Source organism: Lissotriton helveticus, chromosome 12, assembly GCF_964261635.1.
Source record: "Lissotriton helveticus chromosome 12, aLisHel1.1, whole genome shotgun sequence".
Classification (NCBI taxonomy): Eukaryota; Metazoa; Chordata; class Amphibia; order Caudata; family Salamandridae; genus Lissotriton; species Lissotriton helveticus.
The window spans coordinates 881435936-881459257 of record NC_136073.1 but is presented as its reverse complement, the minus strand read 5'-3'; the positions used below and the strand labels follow the sequence as shown (position 1 = coordinate 881459257).

The window sequence follows — 23322 nt, the reverse complement described above, 5'->3', positions numbered from 1 at the left end:
TGGCTGGAATGCCAGAAACCGGTCCTCGGAAGCTTGTTTCCGGTCCAGGGAAGGCATGGCTTGGCCGTTCGGGCTGGACTGTTCCCATGAGGCACAGGGTCAGACTGATTTGCATATAGCCATGTCTGAACTGGGGTGGCAGAGTGGGCTAAAGAACGGTGATGGATTAAACCCAGATCTTTTGACTGGGTGTGAGTGTTTGATTGATTCAGATGCTCCGTCCATCACCACCCCCTTTTGTACCGCTTTTGGCCGCCATAAGTGTGGCAGGGTATGCTCAGACGTGAGTCCCTTGCTCACTTTGCCACTGGATTCAAGCAAGCCGGGCTGAAGACGGCTGGAATGCCAGAAACCGGTCCGCGGTAGCTTGTTTCCGGTCCAGGGAAGGCATGGCTTGGCAATTCGGGCTGGTCTGTTCCCATGAGGCACAGGGTCAGACTGATTTGCATATACCCATGTATGAACTGGGGTGGCAGAGTGGGCTAAAGAACGGTGATGGATTAAACCCAGATCTTTTGACTGGGTGTGAGTGTTTGATTGATTCAGATGCTCGGTCCATCACCACCCCCTTTTGTACCGCTTTTGGCCGCCATAAGTGTGGCAGGGTATGCTCAGACGTGAGTCCCTTGCTCACTTTGCCACTGGATTCAAGCAAGCCGGGCTGAAGACGGATGGAATGCCAGAAACCGGTCCTCGGAAGCTTGTTTCCGGTCCAGGGAAGGCATGGCTTGGCAGGCATGGCTTGGCAGTTCGGGCTGGACTGTTCCCATGAGGCACAGGGTCAGACTGATTTGCATATAGCCATGTCTGAACTGGGGTGACAGAGTGGGCGAATGAACGGTGATGGATTAAACCCAGATCTTTTGACTGGGTGTGAGTGTTTGATTGATTCAGATGCTCCGTCCATCAACACCCCCTTTTGTACCGCTTTTGGTCACCATTAGTGTGGCAGGGTATGCTCAAACGTGAGTCCCTTGCTCACTTTGCCACTGGATTCAAGCAAGCCGGGCTGAAGACGGCTGGCATGCCAGAAACCGGTCCTCGTAAGCTTGTTTCCGGTCCAAGGAAGGCATGGCTTGGCAGTTCGGGCTGGACTGTTCCCATGAGGCACAGGGTCAGACTGATTTGCATATAGCCATGTCTGAACTGGGGTGACAGAGTGGGCTAATGAACGGTGATGGATTAAACCCAGATCTTTTGACTGGGTGTGAGTGTTTGATTGATTCAGATGCTCCGTCCATCAACGCCCCCTTTTGTACCGCTTTTGGCCGCCATTAGTGTGGCAGGGTATGCTCAAACGTGAGTCCCTTGCTCACTTTGCAACTGGATTCAAGCAACCCGGGCTGAAGACGGCTGGAATGCCAGAAACCGGTCCTCGGAAGCTTGTTTCCAGTCCAGGGAAGGCTTGGCTTGGCAGTTCGGGCTGGACTGTTCCCATGAGGCACAGGGTCAGACTGATTTGCATATAGCCATGTCTGAACTGGGTTGGCAGAGTGGGCTAAAGAACACGATGGATTAAACCCAGAACTTTTGACTGGGTGTGAGCGTTTGATTGATTCAGATGCTCCGTCCATCACATCCCCTTTTGTACCGCTTTTGGTCGCCATAAGTGTGGTAGGGTATGCTCAGACGTGACTCCCTTGCTCACTTTGCCACTGGATTCAAGCAAGCCGGGCTGAAGACGGCTGGAATGCAAGAAATCGGTCCTCGGAAGCTTGTTTCCGGTCCAGGGAAGGCATGGCTTGGCAGTTCGGGCTGGACTGTTCCCATGAGGCACAGGGTCAGACTGATTTGCATATAGCCATGTCTGAACTGGGGTGTCAGAGTGGGCTAAAGAACGGTGATGGTTTAGACCCAGATCTTTTGACTGGGTGTGAGCGTTTGATTGATTCAGATGCTCCGTCCATCACCACCCCCTTTTGTACCGCTTTTGGCAGCCATAAGTGTGGCAGGGTATGCTCAGACGTGAGTCCCTTGCTCACTTTGCCACTGGATTCAAGCAAGCCGGGCTGAAGACGGCTGGAATGCCAGAAACCGGTCCTCGGAAGCTTGTTTGCGGTCCAGGGAAGGCATGGCTTGGCAGTTCGGGCTGGACTGTTCCCATGAGGCACAGGGTCAGACTGATTTGCATATAGCCATGTCTGAACTGGGGTGGCAGAGGGGGCTAAAGCACGGTGATGGATTAAACCCAGATCTTTTGACTGGCTGTGAGTGTTTGATTGATTCAGATGCTCCGTCCATCACCACCCCCTTTTGTAACGCTTTTGGGCACCATAAGTGTGACAGGGTATGCTCAGACGTGAGTCCCTTGCTCACTTTGCCACTGGATTCAAGCAAGCCGGGCTGAAGATGGCTGGAATGCCAGAAACCGGTCCTCGGAAGCTTGTTTCCGGTCCAGGGAAGGCATGGCTTGGCCGTTCGGGCTGGACTGTTCCCATGAGGCACAGGGTCAGACTGATTTGCATATAGCCATGTCTGAACTGGGGTGGCAGAGTGGGCTAAAGAACGGTGATGGATTAAACCCAGATCTTTTGACTGGGTGTGAGTGTTTGATTGATTCAGATGCTCCGTCCATCACCAGCCCCTTTTGTACCGCTTTTGGCTGCCATAAGTGTGGCAGGGTATGCTCAGACGTGAGTCCCTTGCTCACTTTGCCACTGGATTCAAGCAAGCCGGGCTGAAGACGGCTGGAATGCCAGAAACCGGTCCGCGGTAGCTTGTTTCCGGTCCAGGGAAGGCATGGCTTGGCAATTCAGGCTGGTCTGTTCCCATGAGGCACAGGGTCAGACTGATTTGCATATACCCATGTATGAACTGGGGTGGCAGAGTGGGCTAAAGAACGGTGATGGATTAAACCCAGATCTTTTGACTGGGTGTGAGTGTTTGATTGATTCAGATGCTCGGTCCATCACCGCCCCCTTTTGTACCGCTTTTGGCCGCCATAAGTGTGGCAGGGTATGCTCAGACGTGAGTCCCTTGCTCACTTTGCCACTGGATTCAAGCAAGCCTGGCTGAAGACGGCTGGAATGCCAGAAACCGGTCCTCGGAAGCTTGTTTCCGGTCCAGGGAAGGCATGGCTTGGCAGGCATGGCTTGGCAGTTCGGGCTGGACTGTTCCCATGAGGCACAGGGTCAGACTGATTTGCATATAGCCATGTCTGAACTGGGGTGGTAGAGTGGGCTAAAGAACGATGATGGATTAAACCCAGATCTTTTGACTGGGTGTGAGTGTTTGATTGATTCAGATGCTCCGTCCATCACCACCCCCTTTTGTACCGCTTTTGGCCGCCATTATTGTGGCAGGGTATGCTCAGATGTGAGTCCCTTGCTCACTTTGCCACTGGATTCAAGCAAGCCGGGCTGAAGACGGCTGGCATGCCAGAAACCGGTCCTCGTAAGCTTGTTTCTGGTCCAGGGAAGGCATGGCTTGGCAGTTCGGGCTGGACTGTTCCCATGAGGCACAGGATCAGACTGATTTGCATATAGCCATGTCTGAACTGGGGTGACAGAGTGGGCTAATGAACGGTGATGGATTAAACCCAGATCTTTTGACTGGGTGTGAGTGTTTGATTGATTCAGATGCTTCGTCCATCAACACCCCCTTTTGTACCGCTTTTGGCCGCCATTAGTGTGGCAGGGTATGCTCAAACGTGAGTCCCTTGCTCACTTTGCCACTGGATTCAAGCAACCCGGGCTGAAGACGGCTGGAATGCCAGAAACCGGTCCTCAGAAGCTTGTTTCCGGTCCAGGGAAGGCATGGCTTGGCAGTTCGGGCTGGACTGTTCCCATGAGGCACAGGGTCAGACTGATTTGCATATAGCCATGTCTGAACTGGGGTGGTAGAGTGGGCTAAAGAACGATGATGGATTAAACCCAGATCTTTTGACGGGGTGTGAGTGTTTGATTGATTCAGATGCTCCGTCCATCACCACCCCCTTTAGTACCGCTTTTGGCCTCCATTATTGTGGCAGGGTATGCTCAGACGTGAGTCCCTTGCTCACTTTGCCACTAGATTCAAGCAACCCGGGCTGAAGACGGCTGGAATGCCAGAAACCGGTACTCGGAAGCTTGTTTCCGGTCCAGGGAAGGCATGGCTTGGCAGTTCGGGCTGGACTGTTCCCATGAGGTACAGGGTCAGACTGATTTGCATATAGCCATGTCTGAACTGGGTTGGCAGAGTGGGCTAAAGAACACGATGGATTAAACCCAGATCTTTTGACTGGGTGTGAGCGTTTGATTGATTCAGATGCTCCGTCCATCACGACCCCCTTTTGTACCGCTTTTGGCCGCCATAAGTGTGGCAGGGTATGCTCAGACGTGAGTCCCTTGCTCACTTTGCCACTGGATTCAAGCAGGCCGGGCTGAAGACGACTGGAATGCCAGAAACCGGTCCTCGAAAGCTTGTTTCTGGTCCAGGGAAGGCATGGCTTGGCAGTTCGGGCTGGACTGTTCCCATGAGGCACAGGGTCAGACTGATTTGCATATAGCCACGTCTGAACTGGGGTGGCAGAGTGGGCTAAAGAACGGTGATGGATTAAGCCCAGATCTTTTGACTGGGTGTGAGTGTTTGATTGATTCAGATGCTCCGTCCATCACCACCCCCTTTTGTACCGCTTTTGGCCGCCATAAGTGTGGCAGGGTATGCTCAGACGTGAGTCCCTTGCTCACTTTGCCACTGGATTCAAGCAAGCCGGGCTGAAGACGGCTGGAATGCCAGAAACCAGTCCTCGGAAGCCTGTTTCCGGTCCAGGGAAGGCATGGCTTGGCAGTTCGGGCTGGACTGTTCCCATGAGGCACAGGGTCAGACTGATTTGCATATAGCCATGTCTGAACTGGGGTGGCAGAGTGGGCTAAAGAACGGTGATGGATTAAACCCAGATCTTTTGACTGGGTGTGAGTGTTTGATTGATTCAGATGCTCCGTCCATCACCAACCCCTTTTGTACCGCTTTTGGCCGCCATAAATCTGGCAGGGTATGCTCAGACGTGAGTCCCTTGCTCACTTTGCCACTGGATTCAAGCAAGCCGGGCTGAAGAGGGCTGGAATGCCAGAAACCGGTCCTCGTAAGCTTGTTTCCGGTCCAGGGAAGGCATGGCTTGGCAGTTCGGGCTGGACTGTTCCCATGAGGCACAGGGTCAGACTGATTTGCATATAGCCACGTCTGAACTGGGGTGGCAGAGTGGGCTAAAGAATGGTGATGGATTAAACCCAGATCTTTTGACTGGGTGTGAGTGTTTGATTGATTCAGATGCTCCGTCCATCACCACCCCCTTCTGTACCGCTTTTGGCCGCCATAAATCTGGCAGGGTATGCTCAGACATGAGTCCCTTTCTCACTTTGCCACTGGATTCAAGCAAGCCGGGCTGAAGACGGCTGGAATGCCAGAAACCGGTCCTCGTAAGCTTGTTTCCGGTCCAGGGAAGGCATGGCTTGGCAGTTCGGGCTGGACTGTTCCCATGAGGCACAGGGTCAGACTGATTTGCATATAGCCCTGTCTGAACTGGGGTGGCAGAGTGGGCTATAGAACTGTGATGGATTAAACCCAGATCTTTTGACTGGGTGTGAGTGTTTGATTGATTCAGATGCTCCGTCCATCACCACCCCCTTTTGTACCGCCATAAGTGTGGCAGGGTATGCTCAGACGTGAGTCCCTTGCTCACTTTGCCACTGGATTCAAATAAGCCGGGCTGAAGACGACTGGAATGCCAGAAACCGGTCCTCGGAAGCTTGTTTCCTGTCCAGGGAAGGCATGGCTTGGCAGTTCGGGCTGGACTGTTCCCATGAGGCACAGGGTCAGACTGATTTGCATATAGCCATGTCTGAACTGGGGTGGCAGAGTGGGCTAAAGAACGGTGATGGATTAAACCCAGATCTTTTGACTGGGTGTGAGTGTTTGATTGATTCAGATGCTCCGTCCATCACCAACCCCTTTTGTACCGCTTTTGGCCGCCATAAATCTGGCAGGGTATGCTCAGACGTGAGTCCCTTGCTCACTTTGCCACTGGATTCAAGCAAGCCGGGCTGAAGACGGCTGGAATGCCAGAAACCGGTCCTCGTAAGCTTGTTTCCGGTCCAGGGAAGGCATGGCTTGGCAGTTCGGGCTGGACTGTTCCCATGAGGCACAGGGTCAGACTGATTTGCATATAGCCATATCTGAACTGGGGTGGCAGAGTGGGCTAAAGAACTGTGATGGATTAAACCCAGATCTTTTGACTGGGTGTGAGTGTTTGATTGATTCAGATGCTCCGTCCATCACCACCCCCTTTTGTACCGCTTTTGGCCGCCATAAGTGTGGCAGGGTATGCTCAGACGTGAGTCCCTTGCTCACTTTGCCACTGGATTCAAATAAGCCGGGCTGAAGACGACTGGAATGCCAGAAACCGGTCCTCGGAAGCTTGTTTCCTGTCCAGGGAAGGCATGGCTTGGCAGTTCGGGCTGGACTGTTCCCATGAGGCACAGGGTCAGACTGATTTGCATATAGCCATGTCTGAACTGGGGTGGCAGAGTGGGCTAAAGAACGGTGATGGATTAAACCAAGATCTTTTGACTGGGTGTGAGTGTTTGATTGATTCAGATGCTCCGTCCATCACCAACCCCTTTTGTACCGCTTTTGGCCGCCATAAATCTGGCAGGGTATGCTCAGACGTGAGTCCCTTGCTCACTTTGCCACTGGATTCAAGCAAGCCGGGCTGAAGACGGCTGGAATGCCAGAAACCGGTCCTCGTAAGCTTGTTTCCGGTCCAGGGAAGGCATGGCTTGGCAGTTCGGGCTGGACTGTTCCCATGAGGCACAGGGTCAGACTGATTTGCATATAGCCACGTCTGAACTGGGGTGGCAGAGTGGGCTAAAGAACGGTGATGGATTAAACCCAGATCTTTTGACTGGGTGTGAGTGTTTGATTGATTCAGATGCTCCGTCCATCACCACCCCCTTCTGTACCGCTTTTGGCCGCCATAAATCTGGCAGGGTATGCTCAGACATGAGTCCCTTTCTCACTTTGCCACTGGATTCAAGCAAGCCGGGCTGAAGACGGCTGGAATGCCAGAAACCGGTCCTCGTAAGCTTGTTTCCGGTCCAGGGAAGGCATGGCTTGGCAGTTCGGGCTGGACTGTTCCCATGAGGCACAGGGTCAGACTGATTTGCATATCGCCATGTCTGAACTGGGGTGGCAGAGTGGGCTAAAGAACTGTGATGGATTAAACCCAGATCTTTTGACTGGGTGTGAGTGTTTGATTGATTCAGATGCTCCGTCCATCACCACCCCCTTTTGTACCGCTTTTGGCCGCCATAAGTGTGGCAGGGTATGCTCAGACGTGAGTCCCTTGCTCACTTTGCCACTGGATTCAAATAAGCCGGGCTGAAGACGACTGGAATGCCAGAAACCGGTCCTCGGAAGCTTGTTTCCTGTCCAGGGAAGGCATGGCTTGGCAGTTCGGGCTGGACTGTTCCCATGAGGCACAGGGTCAGACTGATTTGCATATAGCCATGTCTGAACTGGGGTGGCAGAGTGGGCTAAAGAACGGTGATGGATTAAACCCAGATGTTTTGACTGGGTGTAAGTGTTTGATTGATTCAGATGCTCCGTCCATCACCACCCCCTTTTGTACCGCTTTTGGCCGCCATAAGTGTGGCAGGGTCTGCTCAGACGTGAGTCCCTTGCTCACTTTGCCACTGGATTCAAGCAAGCCGGGCTGAAGACGGCTGAAATGCCAGAAACCGGTCCTCGGAAGCTTGTTTCCGGTCCAGGGAAGGCATGGCTTGGCAGTACGGGCTGGACTGTTCCCATGAGGCACAGGGTCAGACTAATTTGCATATAGCCATGTCTGAACTGGGGTGGCAGAGTGGGCTAAAGAACGGTGATGGATTAAACCCAGATCTTTTGACTGGGTGTGAGTGTTTGATTGATTCAGATGCTCCGTCCATCACCACCCCCTTTTGTACCGCTTTTGGCCGACATAAGTGTGGCAGGGTATGCTCAGACGTGAGTCCCTTACTCACTTTGCCACTGGATTCAAGCAAGCCGGGCTGAAGACGGCTGGAATGCCAGAAACCGGTCCTCGGAAGCTTGTTTCCGGTCCAGGGAAGGCATGGCTTGGCAGTTCGGGCTGGACTGTTCCCATGAGGCACAGGGTCAGACTGATTTGCATATAGCCACGTCTGAACTGGGGTGGCAGAGTGGGCTAAAAAACGGTGATGGATTAAGCCCAGATCTTTTGACTGGGTGTGAGTGTTTGATTGATTCAGATGCTCCGTCCATCACCACCCCCTTTTGTACCGCTTTTGGCCGCCATAAGTGTGGCAGGGTATGCTCAGACGTGAGTCCCTTGCTCACTTTGCCACTGGATTCAAGCAAGTCGGGCTGAAGACGGCTGGAATGCCAGAAACCGGTCCTTGGAAGCCTGTTTCCGGTCCAGGGAAGGCATGGCGTGGCAGTTCGGGCTGGACTGTTCCCATGAGGCACAGGGTCAGACTGATTTGCATATAGCCATGTCTGAACTGGGCTGGCAGAGTGGGCTAAAGAACGGTGATGGATTAAACCCAGATCTTTTGACTGGGTGTGAGTATTTGATTGATTCAGATGCTCCGTCCATCACCAACCCCTTTTGTACCGCTTTTGGCCACCATAAATCTGGCAGGGTATGCTCAGACGTGAGTCCCTTGCTCACTTTGCCACTGGATTCAAGCAAGCCGGGCTGAAGACGGCTGGAATGCCAGAAACCGGTCCTCGTAAGCTTGTTTCCGGTCCAGGGAAGGCATGGCTTGGCAGTTCGGGCTGGACTGTTCCCATGAGGCACAGGGTCAGACTGATTTGCATATAGCCACGTCTGAACTGGGGTGGCAGAGTGGGCTAAAGAACGGTGATGGATTAAACCCAGATCTTTTGACTGGGTGTGAGTGTTTGATTGATTCAGATGCTCCGTCCATCACCACCCCCTTCTGTACCGCTTTTGGCCGCCATAAATCTGGCAGGGTATGCTCAGACGTGAGTCCCTTGCTCACTTTGCCACTGGATTCAAGCAAGCCGGGCTGAAGACGGCTGGAATTCAGGAAACCGGTCCTCGTAAGCTTGTTTCCGGTCCAGGGAAGGCATGGCTTGGCAGTTCGGGCTGGACTGTTCCCATGAGGCACAGGGTCAGACTGATTTGCATATAGCCATGTCTGAACTGGGGTGGCAGAGTGGGCTAAAGAACGATGATGGATTAAACCCAGATCTTTTGACTGGGTGTGAGTGTTTGATTGATTCAGATGCTCCGTCCATCACCACCCCGTTTTGTACCGCTTTTGGCCGCCATTATTGTGGCAGGGTATGCTCAGACGTGAGTCCCTTGCTCACTTTGCCACTGGATTCAAGCAACCCGGGCTGAAGACGGCTGGAATGACAGAAACCGGTCCTCGGAAGCTTGTTTCCGGTCCAGGGAAGGCTTGGCTTGGCAGTTCGGACTGGACTGTTCCCATGAGGCACAGGGTCAGACTGATTTGCATATAGCCATGTCTGAACTGGGTTGGCAGAGTGGGCTAAAGAACACGATGGATTAAACCTAGAACTTTTGACTGGGTGTGAGCGTTTGATTGATTCAGATGCTCCGTCCATCACATCCCCTTTTGTACCGCTTTTGGTCGCCATAAGTGTGGTAGGGTATGCTCAGATGTGAGTCCCTTGCTCACTTTGCCTCTGGATTCAAGAAAGCCGGGCTGAAGACGGCTGGAATGCCAGAAACCGGTCCTCGGAAGCTTGTTTCCGGTCCAGGGAAGGCATGGCTTGGCAGGTCGGGCTGGACTGTTCCCATGAGGCACAGGGTCAAACTGATTTGCACATAGCCATGTCTGAACTGGGGTGGCAGAGTGGGCTAAAGAACGGTGATGGATTAAACCCAGATCTTTTGACTGGGCGTGAGTGTTTGATTGAATCAAATACTCCGTCCATCACCACCCCCTTTTGTACCGCTTTTGGCCGCCATAAGTGTGGCAGGGTATGCTCAGACGTGACTCCCTTGCTCACTTTGCCACTGGATTCAAGCAAGCCGGGCTGAAGACGGCTGGAATGCAAGAAATCGGTCCTCAGAAGCTTGTTTCTGGTCCAGGGAAGGCATGGCTTGGCAGTTCGGGCTGGACTGTTCCCATGAGGCACAGGGTCAGACTGATTTGCATATAGCCATGTCTGAACTGGGGTGTCAGAGTGGGCTAAAGAACGGTGATGGTTTAGACCCAGATCTTTTGACTGGGTGTGAGCGTTTGATTGATTCAGATGCTCCGTCCATCACCACCCCCTTTTGTACCCCTTTTGGGCGCCATAAGTGTGACAGGGTATGCTCAGACGTGAGTCCCTTGCTCACTTTGCCACTGGATTCAAGCAAGCCGGGCTGAAGATGGCTGGAATGCCAGAAACCGGTCCTCGGAAGCTTGTTTCCGGTCCAGGGAAGGCATGGCTTGGCCGTTCGGGCTGGACTGTTCCCATGAGGCACAGGGTCAGACTGGTTTGCATATAGCCATATCTGAACTGGGGTGGCAGAGTGGGCTAAAGAACGGTGATGGATTAAACCCAGATCTTTTGACTGGGTGTGAGTGTTTGATTGATTCAGATGCTCCGTCCATCACCAGCCCCTTTTGTACCGCTTTTGGCCGCCATAAGTGTGGCAGGGTATGCTCAGACGTGAGTCCCTTGCTCACTTTGCCACTGGATTCAAGCAAGCCGGGCTGAAGACGGCTGGAATTCAGGAAACCGGTCCTCGTAAGCTTGTTTCCGGTCCAGGGAAGGCATGGCTTGGCAGTTCGGGCTGGACTGTTCCCATGAGGCACAGGGTCAGACTGATTTGCATATAGCCATGTCTGAACTGGGGTGGCAGAGTGGGCTAAAGAACGATGATGGATTAAACCCAGATCTTTTGACTGGGTGTGAGTGTTTGATTGATTCAGATGCTCCGTCCATCACCACCCCGTTTTGTACCGCTTTTGGCCGCCATTATTGTGGCAGGGTATGCTCAGACGTGAGTCCCTTGCTCACTTTGCCACTGGATTCAAGCAACCCGGGCTGAAGACGGCTGGAATGACAGAAACCGGTCCTCGGAAGCTTGTTTCCGGTCCAGGGAAGGCTTGGCTTGGCAGTTCGGACTGGACTGTTCCCATGAGGCACAGGGTCAGACTGATTTGCATATAGCCATGTCTGAACTGGGTTGGCAGAGTGGGCTAAAGAACACGATGGATTAAACCCAGAACTTTTGACTGGGTGTGAGCGTTTGATTGATTCAGATGCTCTGTCCATCACATCCCCTTTTGTACCGCTTTTGGTCTCCATAAGTGTGGTAGGGTATGCTCAGATGTGAGTCCCTTGCTCACTTTGCCTCTGGATTCAAGAAAGCCGGGCTGAAGACGGCTGGAATGCCAGAAACCGGTCCTCGAAGCTTGTTTCCGGTCCAGGGAAGGCATGGCTTGGCAGGTCGGGCTGGACTGTTCCCATGAGGCACAGGGTCAAACTGATTTGCACATAGCCATGTCTGAACTGGGGTGGCAGAGTGGGCTAAAGAACGGTGATGGATTAAACCCAGATCTTTTGACTGGGCGTGAGTGTTTGATTGAATCAAATACTCCGTCCATCACCACCCCCTTTTGTACCGCTTTTGGCCGCCATAAGTGTGGCAGGGTATGCTCAGACGTGACTCCCTTGCTCACTTTGCCACTGGATTCAAGCAAGCCGGGCTGAAGACGGCTGGAATGCAAGAAATCGGTCCTCAGAAGCTTGTTTCTGGTCCAGGGAAGGCATGGCTTGGCAGTTCGGGCTGGACTGTTCCCATGAGGCACAGGGTCAGACTGATTTGCATATAGCCATGTCTGAACTGGGGTGTCAGAGTGGGCTAAAGAACGGTGATGGTTTAGACCCAGATCTTTTGACTGGGTGTGAGCGTTTGATTGATTCAGATGCTCCGTCCATCACCACCCCCTTTTGTACCCCTTTTGGGCGCCATAAGTGTGACAGGGTATGCTCAGACGTGAGTCCCTTGCTCACTTTGCCACTGGATTCAAGCAAGCCGGGCTGAAGATGGCTGGAATGCCAGAAACCGGTCCTCGGAAGCTTGTTTCCGGTCCAGGGAAGGCATGGCTTGGCCGTTCGGGCTGGACTGTTCCCATGAGGCACAGGGTCAGACTGATTTGCATATAGCCATATCTGAACTGGGGTGGCAGAGTGGGCTAAAGAACGGTGATGGATTAAACCCAGATCTTTTGACTGGGTGTGAGTGTTTGATTGATTCAGATGCTCCGTCCATCACCAGCCCCTTTTGTACCGCTTTTGGCCGCCATAAGTGTGGCAGGGTATGCTCAGACGTGAGTCCCTTGCTCACTTTGCCACTGGATTCAAGCAAGCCGGGCTGAAGACGGCTGGAATGCCAGAAACCGGTCCGCGGTAGCTTGTTTCCGGTCCAGGGAAGGCATGGCTTGGCAATTCAGGCTGGTCTGTTCCCATGAGGCACAGGGTCAGACTGATTTGCATATACCCATGTATGAACTGGGGTGGCAGAGTGGGCTAAAGAACGGTGATGGATTAAACCCAGATCTTTTGACTGGGTGTGAGTGTTTGATTGATTCAGATGCTCGGTCCATCACCGCCCCCTTTTGTACCGCTTTTGGCCGCCATAAGTGTGGCAGGGTATGCTCAGACGTGAGTCCCTTGCTCACTTTGCCACTGGATTCAAGCAAGCCGGGCTGAAGACGGCTGGAATGCCAGAAACCGGTCCTCGGAAGCTTGTTTCCGGTCCAGGGAAGGCATGGCTTGGCAGGCATGGCTTGGCAGTTCAGGCTGGACTGTTCCCATGAGGCACAGGGTCAGACTGATTTGCATATAGCCATGTCTGAACTGGGCTGGTAGAGTGGGCTAAAGAACGATGATGGATTAAACCCAGATCTTTTGACTGGGTGTGAGTGTTTGATTGATTCAGATGCTCCGTCCATCACCACCCCCTTTTGTACCGCTTTTGGCCGCCATTATTGTGGTAGGGTATGCTCAGATGTGAGTCCCTTGCTCACTTTGCCACTGGATTCAAGCAAGCCGGGCTGAAGACGGCTGGCATGCCAGAAACCGGTCCTCGTAAGCTTGTTTCTGGTCCAGGGAAGGCATGGCTTGGCAGTTCGGGCTGGACTGTTCCCATGAGGCACAGGGTCAGACTGATTTGCATATAGCCAGGTCTGAACTGGGGTGACAGAGTGGGCTAATGAACGGTGATGGATTAAACCCAGATCTTTTGACTGGGTGTGAGTGTTTGATTGATTCAGATGCTTCGTCCATCAACACCCCCTTTTGTACCGCTTTTGGCCGCCATTAGTGTGGCAGGGTATGCTCAAACGTGAGTCCCTTGCTCACTTTGCCACTGGATTCAAGCAACCCGGGCTGAAGACGGCTGGAATGCCAGAAACCGGTCCTCGGAAGCTTGTTTCCGGTCCAGGGAAGGCATGGCTTGGCAGTTCGGGCTGGACTGTTCCCATGAGGCACAGGGTCAGACTGATTTGCATATAGCCATGTCTGAACTGGGGTGGTAGAGTGGGCTAAAGAACGATGATGGATTAAACCCAGATCTTTTGACTGGGTGTGAGTGTTTGATTGATTCAGATGCTCCGTCCATCACCACCCCCTTTTGTACCGCTTTTGGCCGCCATTATTGTGGCTGGGTATGCTCAGACGTGAGTCCCTTGCTCACTTTGCCACTGGATTCAAGCAACCCGGGCTGAAGACGGCTGGAATGCCAGAAACCGGTACTCGGAAGCTTGTTTCCGGTCCAGGGAAGGCATGGCTTGGCAGTTCGGGCTGGACTGTTCCCATGAGGCACAGGGTCAGACTGATTTGCATATAGCCATGTCTGAACTGGGTTGGCAGAGTGGGCTAAAGAACACGATGGATTAAACCCAGATCTTTTGACTGGGTGTGAGCCTTTGATTGATTCAGATGCTCCGTCCATCACGACCCCCTTTTGTACCGCTTTTGGCCGCCATAAGTGTGGCAGGGTATGCTCAGACGTGAGTCCCTTGCTCACTTTGCCACTGGATTCAAGCAGGCCGGGCTGAAGACGGCTGGAATGCCAGAAACCGGTCCTCGGAAGCTTGTTTCTGGTCCAGGGAAGGCATGGCTTGGCAGTTCGGGCTGGACTGTTCCCATGAGGCACAGGGTCAGACTGATTTGCATATAGCCACGTCTGAACTGGGGTGGCAGAGTGGGCTAAAGAACGGTGATGGATTAAGCCCAGATCTTTTGACTGGGTGTGAGTGTTTGATTGATTCAGATGCTCCATCCATCACCACCCCCTTTTGTACCGCTTTTGGCCGCCATAAGTGTGGCAGGGTATGCTCAGACGTGAGTCCCTTGCTCACTTTGCCACTGGATTCAAGCAAGCCGGGCTGAAGACGGCTGGAATGCCAGAACCCGGTCCTCGGAAGCCTGTTTCCGGTCCAGGGAAAGCATGGCTTGGCAGTTCGGGCTGGACTGTTCCCATGAGGCACAGGGTCAGACTGATTTGCATATAGCCATGTCTGAACTGGGGTGGCAGAGTGGGCTAAAGAAAGGTGATGGATTAAACCCAGATCTTTTGACTGGGTGTGAGTGTTTGATTGATTCAGATGCTCCGTCCATCACCACCCCCTTCTGTACCGCTTTGGCCGCCATAAATCTGGCAGGGTATGCTCAGACGTGAGTCCCTTTCTCACTTTGCCACTGGATTCAAGCAAGCCGGGCTGAAGACGGCTGGAATGCCAGAAACCGGTCCTCGTAAGCTTGTTTCCGGTCCAGGGAAGGCATGGCTTGGCAGTTCGGGCTGGACTGTTCCCATGAGGCACAGGGTCAGACTGATTTGCATATAGCCATGTCTGAACTGGGGTGGCAGAGTGGGCTAAAGAACGGTGATGGATTAAACCCAGATCTTTTGACTGGGTGTGAGTGTTTGATTGATTCAGATGCTCCGTCCATCACCACCCCCTTTTGTACCGCTTTTGGCCGCCATAAGTGTGGCAGGGTATGCTCAGACGTGAGTCCCTTGCTCACTTTGCCACTGGATTCAAATAAGCCGGGCTGAAGACGGCTGGAATGCCAGAAACCGGTCCTCGGAAGCTTGTTTCCTGTCCAGGGAAGGCATGGCTTGGCAGTTCGGGCTGGACTGTTCCCATGAGGCACAGGGTCAGACTGATTTGCATATAGCCATGTCTGAACTGGGGTGGCAGAGTGGGCTAAAGAACTGTGATGGATTGAACCCAGATCTTTTGACTGGGTGTGAGTGTTTGATTGATTCAGATGCTCCGTCCATCACCACCCCCTTCTGTACCGCTTTGGCCGCCATAAATCTGGCAGGGTATGCTCAGACGTGAGTCCCTTGCTCACTTTGCCACTGGATTCAAGCAAGCCGGGCTGAAGACGGCTGGAATGCCAGAAACCGGTCCTCGTAAGCTTGTTTCCAGTCCAGGGAAGGCATGGCTTGGCAGTTCGGGCTGGACTGTTCCCATGAGGCACAGGGTCAGACTGATTTGCATATAGCCATGTCTGAACTGGGGTGGCAGAGTGGGCTAAAGAACGGTGATGGATTAAACCCAGATCTTTTGACTGGGTGTGAGTGTTTGATTGATTCAGATGCTCCGTCCATCACCACCCCCTTTTGTACCGCTTTTGGCCGCCATAAGTGTGGCAGGGTATGCTCAGACGTGAGTCCCTTGCTCACTTTGCCACTGGATTCAAGCAACCCGGGCTGAAGACGGCTGGAATGCCAGAAACCGGTCCTCGAAAGCTTGTTTCTGGTCCAGGGAAGGCATGGCTTGGCAGTTCGGGCTGGACTGTTCCCATGAGGCACAGGGTCAGACTGATTTGCATATAGCCACGTCTGAACTGGGGTGGCAGAGTGGGCTAAAGAACGGTGATGGATTAAACCCAGATCTTTTGACTGGGTGTGAGTGTTTGATTGATTCAGATGCTCCGTCCATCACCACCCCCTTCTGTACCGCTTTTGGCCGCCATAAATCTGGCAGGGTATGCTCAGACGTGAGTCCCTTGCTCACTTTGCCACTGGATTCAAGCAAGCCGGGCTGAAGACGGCTGGAATTCAGGAAACCGGTCCTCGTAAGCTTGTTTCCGGTCCAGGGAAGGCATGGCTTGGCAGTTCGGGCTGGACTGTTCCCATGAGGCACAGGGTCAGACTGATTTGCATATAGCCATGTCTGAACTGGGGTGGCAGAGTGGGCTAAAGAACGATGATGGATTAAACCCAGATCTTTTGACTGGGTGTGAGTGTTTGATTGATTCAGATGCTCCGTCCATCACCACCCCGTTTTGTACCGCTTTTGGCCGCCATTATTGTGGCAGGGTATGCTCAGACGTGAGTCCCTTGCTCACTTTGCCACTGGATTCAAGCAACCCGGGCTGAAGACGGCTGGAATGACAGAAACCGGTCCTCGGAAGCTTGTTTCCGGTCCAGGGAAGGCTTGGCTTGGCAGTTCGGACTGGACTGTTCCCATGAGGCACAGGGTCAGACTGATTTGCATATAGCCATGTCTGAACTGGGTTGGCAGAGTGGGCTAAAGAACACGATGGATTAAACCCAGAACTTTTGACTGGGTGTGAGCGTTTGATTGATTCAGATGCTCCGTCCATCACATCCCCTTTTGTACCGCTTTTGGTCGCCATAAGTGTGGTAGGGTATGCTCAGATGTGAGTCCCTTGCTCACTTTGCCTCTGGATTCAAGAAAGCCGGGCTGAAGACGGCTGGAATGCCAGAAACCGGTCCTCGGAAGCTTGTTTCCGGTCCAGGGAAGGCATGGCTTGGCAGGTCGGGCTGGACTGTTCCCATGAGGCACAGGGTCAAACTGATTTGCACATAGCCATGTCTGAACTGGGGTGGCAGAGTGGGCTAAAGAACGGTGATGGATTAAACCCAGATCTTTTGACTGGGCGTGAGTGTTTGATTGAATCAAATACTCCGTCCATCACCACCCCCTTTTGTACCGCTTTTGGCCGCCATAAGTGTGGCAGGGTATGCTCAGACGTGACTCCCTTGCTCACTTTGCCACTGGATTCAAGCAAGCCGGGCTGAAGACGGCTGGAATGCAAGAAATCGGTCCTCAGAAGCTTGTTTCTGGTCCAGGGAAGGCATGGCTTGGCAGTTCGGGCTGGACTGTTCCCATGAGGCACAGGGTCAGACTGATTTGCATATAGCCATGTCTGAACTGGGGTGTCAGAGTGGGCTAAAGAACGGTGATGGTTTAGACCCAGATCTTTTGACTGGGTGTGAGCGTTTGATTGATTCAGATGCTCCGTCCATCACCACCCCCTTTTGTACCCCTTTTGGGCGCCATAAGTGTGACAGGGTATGCTCAGACGTGAGTCCCTTGCTCACTTTGCCACTGGATTCAAGCAAGCCGGGCTGAAGATGGCTGGAATGCCAGAAACCGGTCCTCGGAAGCTTGTTTCCGGTCCAGGGAAGGCATGGCTTGGCCGTTCGGGCTGGACTGTTCCCATGAGGCACAGGGTCAGACTGGTTTGCATATAGCCATATCTGAACTGGGGTGGCAGAGTGGGCTAAAGAACGGTGATGGATTAAACCCAGATCTTTTGACTGGGTGTGAGTGTTTGATTGATTCAGATGCTCCGTCCATCACCAGCCCCTTTTGTACCGCTTTTGGCCGCCATAAGTGTGGCAGGGTATGCTCAGACGTGAGTCCCTTGCTCACTTTGCCACTGGATTCAAGCAAGCCGGGCTGAAGACGGCTGGAATTCAGGAAACCGGTCCTCGTAAGCTTGTTTCCGGTCCAGGGAAGGCATGGCTTGGCAGTTCGGGCTGGACTGTTCCCATGAGGCACAGGGTCAGACTGATTTGCATATAGCCATGTCTGAACTGGGGTGGCAGAGTGGGCTAAAGAACGATGATGGATTAAACCCAGATCTTTTGACTGGGTGTGAGTGTTTGATTGATTCAGATGCTCCGTCCATCACCACCCCGTTTTGTACCGCTTTTGGCCGCCATTATTGTGGCAGGGTATGCTCAGACGTGAGTCCCTTGCTCACTTTGCCACTGGATTCAAGCAACCCGGGCTGAAGACGGCTGGAATGACAGAAACCGGTCCTCGGAAGCTTGTTTCCGGTCCAGGGAAGGCTTGGCTTGGCAGTTCGGACTGGACTGTTCCCATGAGGCACAGGGTCAGACTGATTTGCATATAGCCATGTCTGAACTGGGTTGGCAGAGTGGGCTAAAGAACACGATGGATTAAACCCAGAACTTTTGACTGGGTGTGAGCGTTTGATTGATTCAGATGCTCCGTCCATCACATCCCCTTTTGTACCGCTTTTGGTCGCCATAAGTGTGGTAGGGTATGCTCAGATGTGAGTCCCTTGCTCACTTTGCCTCTGGATTCAAGAAAGCCGGGCTGAAGACGGCTGGAATGCCAGAAACCGGTCCTCGGAAGCTTGTTTCCGGTCCAGGGAAGGCATGGCTTGGCAGGTCGGGCTGGACTGTTCCCATGAGGCACAGGGTCAAACTGATTTGCACATAGCCATGTCTGAACTGGGGTGGCAGAGTGGGCTAAAGAACGGTGATGGATTAAACCCAGATCTTTTGACTGGGCGTGAGTGTTTGATTGAATCAAATACTCCGTCCATCACCACCCCCTTTTGTACCGCTTTTGGCCGCCATAAGTGTGGCAGGGTATGCTCAGACGTGACTCCCTTGCTCACTTTGCCACTGGATTCAAGCAAGCCGGGCTGAAGACGGCTGGAATGCAAGAAATCGGTCCTCAGAAGCTTGTTTCTGGTCCAGGGAAGGCATGGCTTGGCAGTTCGGGCTGGACTGTTCCCATGAGGCACAGGGTCAGACTGATTTGCATATAGCCATGTCTGAACTGGGGTGTCAGAGTGGGCTAAAGAACGGTGATGGTTTAGACCCAGATCTTTTGACTGGGTGTGAGCGTTTGATTGATTCAGATGCTCCGTCCATCACCACCCCCTTTTGTACCCCTTTTGGGCGCCATAAGTGTGACAGGGTATGCTCAGACGTGAGTCCCTTGCTCACTTTGCCACTGGATTCAAGCAAGCCGGGCTGAAGATGGCTGGAATGCCAGAAACCGGTCCTCGGAAGCTTGTTTCCGGTCCAGGGAAGGCATGGCTTGGCCGTTCGGGCTGGACTGTTCCCATGAGGCACAGGGTCAGACTGGTTTGCATATAGCCATATCTGAACTGGGGTGGCAGAGTGGGCTAAAGAACGGTGATGGATTAAACCCAGATCTTTTGACTGGGTGTGAGTGTTTGATTGATTCAGATGCTCCGTCCATCACCAGCCCCTTTTGTACCGCTTTTGGCCGCCATAAGTGTGGCAGGGTATGCTCAGACGTGAGTCCCTTGCTCACTTTGCCACTGGATTCAAGCAAGCCGGGCTGAAGACGGCTGGAATTCAGGAAACCGGTCCTCGTAAGCTTGTTTCCGGTCCAGGGAAGGCATGGCTTGGCAGTTCGGGCTGGACTGTTCCCATGAGGCACAGGGTCAGACTGATTTGCATATAGCCATGTCTGAACTGGGGTGGCAGAGTGGGCTAAAGAACGATGATGGATTAAACCCAGATCTTTTGACTGGGTGTGAGTGTTTGATTGATTCAGATGCTCCGTCCATCACCACCCCGTTTTGTACCGCTTTTGGCCGCCATTATTGTGGCAGGGTATGCTCAGACGTGAGTCCCTTGCTCACTTTGCCACTGGATTCAAGCAACCCGGGCTGAAGACGGCTGGAATGACAGAAACCGGTCCTCGGAAGCTTGTTTCCGGTCCAGGGAAGGCTTGGCTTGGCAGTTCGGACTGGACTGTTCCCATGAGGCACAGGGTCAGACTGATTTGCATATAGCCATGTCTGAACTGGGTTGGCAGAGTGGGCTAAAGAACACGATGGATTAAACCCAGAACTTTTGACTGGGTGTGAGCGTTTGATTGATTCAGATGCTCTGTCCATCACATCCCCTTTTGTACCGCTTTTGGTCTCCATAAGTGTGGTAGGGTATGCTCAGATGTGAGTCCCTTGCTCACTTTGCCTCTGGATTCAAGAAAGCCGGGCTGAAGACGGCTGGAATGCCAGAAACCGGTCCTCGAAGCTTGTTTCCGGTCCAGGGAAGGCATGGCTTGGCAGGTCGGGCTGGACTGTTCCCATGAGGCACAGGGTCAAACTGATTTGCACATAGCCATGTCTGAACTGGGGTGGCAGAGTGGGCTAAAGAACGGTGATGGATTAAACCCAGATCTTTTGACTGGGCGTGAGTGTTTGATTGAATCAAATACTCCGTCCATCACCACCCCCTTTTGTACCGCTTTTGGCCGCCATAAGTGTGGCAGGGTATGCTCAGACGTGACTCCCTTGCTCACTTTGCCACTGGATTCAAGCAAGCCGGGCTGAAGACGGCTGGAATGCAAGAAATCGGTCCTCAGAAGCTTGTTTCTGGTCCAGGGAAGGCATGGCTTGGCAGTTCGGGCTGGACTGTTCCCATGAGGCACAGGGTCAGACTGATTTGCATATAGCCATGTCTGAACTGGGGTGTCAGAGTGGGCTAAAGAACGGTGATGGTTTAGACCCAGATCTTTTGACTGGGTGTGAGCGTTTGATTGATTCAGATGCTCCGTCCATCACCACCCCCTTTTGTACCCCTTTTGGGCGCCATAAGTGTGACAGGGTATGCTCAGACGTGAGTCCCTTGCTCACTTTGCCACTGGATTCAAGCAAGCCGGGCTGAAGATGGCTGGAATGCCAGAAACCGGTCCTCGGAAGCTTGTTTCCGGTCCAGGGAAGGCATGGCTTGGCCGTTCGGGCTGGACTGTTCCCATGAGGCACAGGGTCAGACTGATTTGCATATAGCCATATCTGAACTGGGGTGGCAGAGTGGGCTAAAGAACGGTGATGGATTAAACCCAGATCTTTTGACTGGGTGTGAGTGTTTGATTGATTCAGATGCTCCGTCCATCACCAGCCCCTTTTGTACCGCTTTTGGCCGCCATAAGTGTGGCAGGGTATGCTCAGACGTGAGTCCCTTGCTCACTTTGCCACTGGATTCAAGCAAGCCGGGCTGAAGACGGCTGGAATGCCAGAAACCGGTCCGCGGTAGCTTGTTTCCGGTCCAGGGAAGGCATGGCTTGGCAATTCAGGCTGGTCTGTTCCCATGAGGCACAGGGTCAGACTGATTTGCATATACCCATGTATGAACTGGGGTGGCAGAGTGGGCTAAAGAACGGTGATGGATTAAACCCAGATCTTTTGACTGGGTGTGAGTGTTTGATTGATTCAGATGCTCGGTCCATCACCGCCCCCTTTTGTACCGCTTTTGGCCGCCATAAGTGTGGCAGGGTATGCTCAGACGTGAGTCCCTTGCTCACTTTGCCACTGGATTCAAGCAAGCCGGGCTGAAGACGGCTGGAATGCCAGAAACCGGTCCTCGGAAGCTTGTTTCCGGTCCAGGGAAGGCATGGCTTGGCAGGCATGGCTTGGCAGTTCAGGCTGGACTGTTCCCATGAGGCACAGGGTCAGACTGATTTGCATATAGCCATGTCTGAACTGGGCTGGTAGAGTGGGCTAAAGAACGATGATGGATTAAACCCAGATCTTTTGACTGGGTGTGAGTGTTTGATTGATTCAGATGCTCCGTCCATCACCACCCCCTTTTGTACCGCTTTTGGCCGCCATTATTGTGGTAGGGTATGCTCAGATGTGAGTCCCTTGCTCACTTTGCCACTGGATTCAAGCAAGCCGGGCTGAAGACGGCTGGCATGCCAGAAACCGGTCCTCGTAAGCTTGTTTCTGGTCCAGGGAAGGCATGGCTTGGCAGTTCGGGCTGGACTGTTCCCATGAGGCACAGGGTCAGACTGATTTGCATATAGCCAGGTCTGAACTGGGGTGACAGAGTGGGCTAATGAACGGTGATGGATTAAACCCAGATCTTTTGACTGGGTGTGAGTGTTTGATTGATTCAGATGCTTCGTCCATCAACACCCCCTTTTGTACCGCTTTTGGCCGCCATTAGTGTGGCAGGGTATGCTCAAACGTGAGTCCCTTGCTCACTTTGCCACTGGATTCAAGCAACCCGGGCTGAAGACGGCTGGAATGCCAGAAACCGGTCCTCGGAAGCTTGTTTCCGGTCCAGGGAAGGCATGGCTTGGCAGTTCGGGCTGGACTGTTCCCATGAGGCACAGGGTCAGACTGATTTGCATATAGCCATGTCTGAACTGGGGTGGTAGAGTGGGCTAAAGAACGATGATGGATTAAACCCAGATCTTTTGACTGGGTGTGAGTGTTTGATTGATTCAGATGCTCCGTCCATCACCACCCCCTTTTGTACCGCTTTTGGCCGCCATTATTGTGGCTGGGTATGCTCAGACGTGAGTCCCTTGCTCACTTTGCCACTGGATTCAAGCAACCCGGGCTGAAGACGGCTGGAATGCCAGAAACCGGTACTCGGAAGCTTGTTTCCGGTCCAGGGAAGGCATGGCTTGGCAGTTCGGGCTGGACTGTTCCCATGAGGCACAGGGTCAGACTGATTTGCATATAGCCATGTCTGAACTGGGTTGGCAGAGTGGGCTAAAGAACACGATGGATTAAACCCAGATCTTTTGACTGGGTGTGAGCCTTTGATTGATTCAGATGCTCCGTCCATCACGACCCCCTTTTGTACCGCTTTTGGCCGCCATAAGTGTGGCAGGGTATGCTCAGACGTGAGTCCCTTGCTCACTTTGCCACTGGATTCAAGCAGGCCGGGCTGAAGACGGCTGGAATGCCAGAAACCGGTCCTCGGAAGCTTGTTTCTGGTCCAGGGAAGGCATGGCTTGGCAGTTCGGGCTGGACTGTTCCCATGAGGCACAGGGTCAGACTGATTTGCATATAGCCACGTCTGAACTGGGGTGGCAGAGTGGGCTAAAGAACGGTGATGGATTAAGCCCAGATCTTTTGACTGGGTGTGAGTGTTTGATTGATTCAGATGCTCCATCCATCACCACCCCCTTTTGTACCGCTTTTGGCCGCCATAAGTGTGGCAGGGTATGCTCAGACGTGAGTCCCTTGCTCACTTTGCCACTGGATTCAAGCAAGCCGGGCTGAAGACGGCTGGAATGCCAGAACCCGGTCCTCGGAAGCCTGTTTCCGGTCCAGGGAAAGCATGGCTTGGCAGTTCGGGCTGGACTGTTCCCATGAGGCACAGGGTCAGACTGATTTGCATATAGCCATGTCTGAACTGGGGTGGCAGAGTGGGCTAAAGAAAGGTGATGGATTAAACCCAGATCTTTTGACTGGGTGTGAGTGTTTGATTGATTCAGATGCTCCGTCCATCACCACCCCCTTCTGTACCGCTTT

At 53.1% G+C, this 23322-nt stretch overlaps 1 protein-coding gene across 1 annotated transcript in view; it reads left to right on the top strand.

Moving 5' to 3' along the window:
- LOC144798188 (uncharacterized) overlaps positions 1-23322 on the top strand; it is a 233882-nt gene that overhangs the window by 75682 nt on the left and 134878 nt on the right. The gene's annotated exons all lie outside the window — the stretch shown is intronic.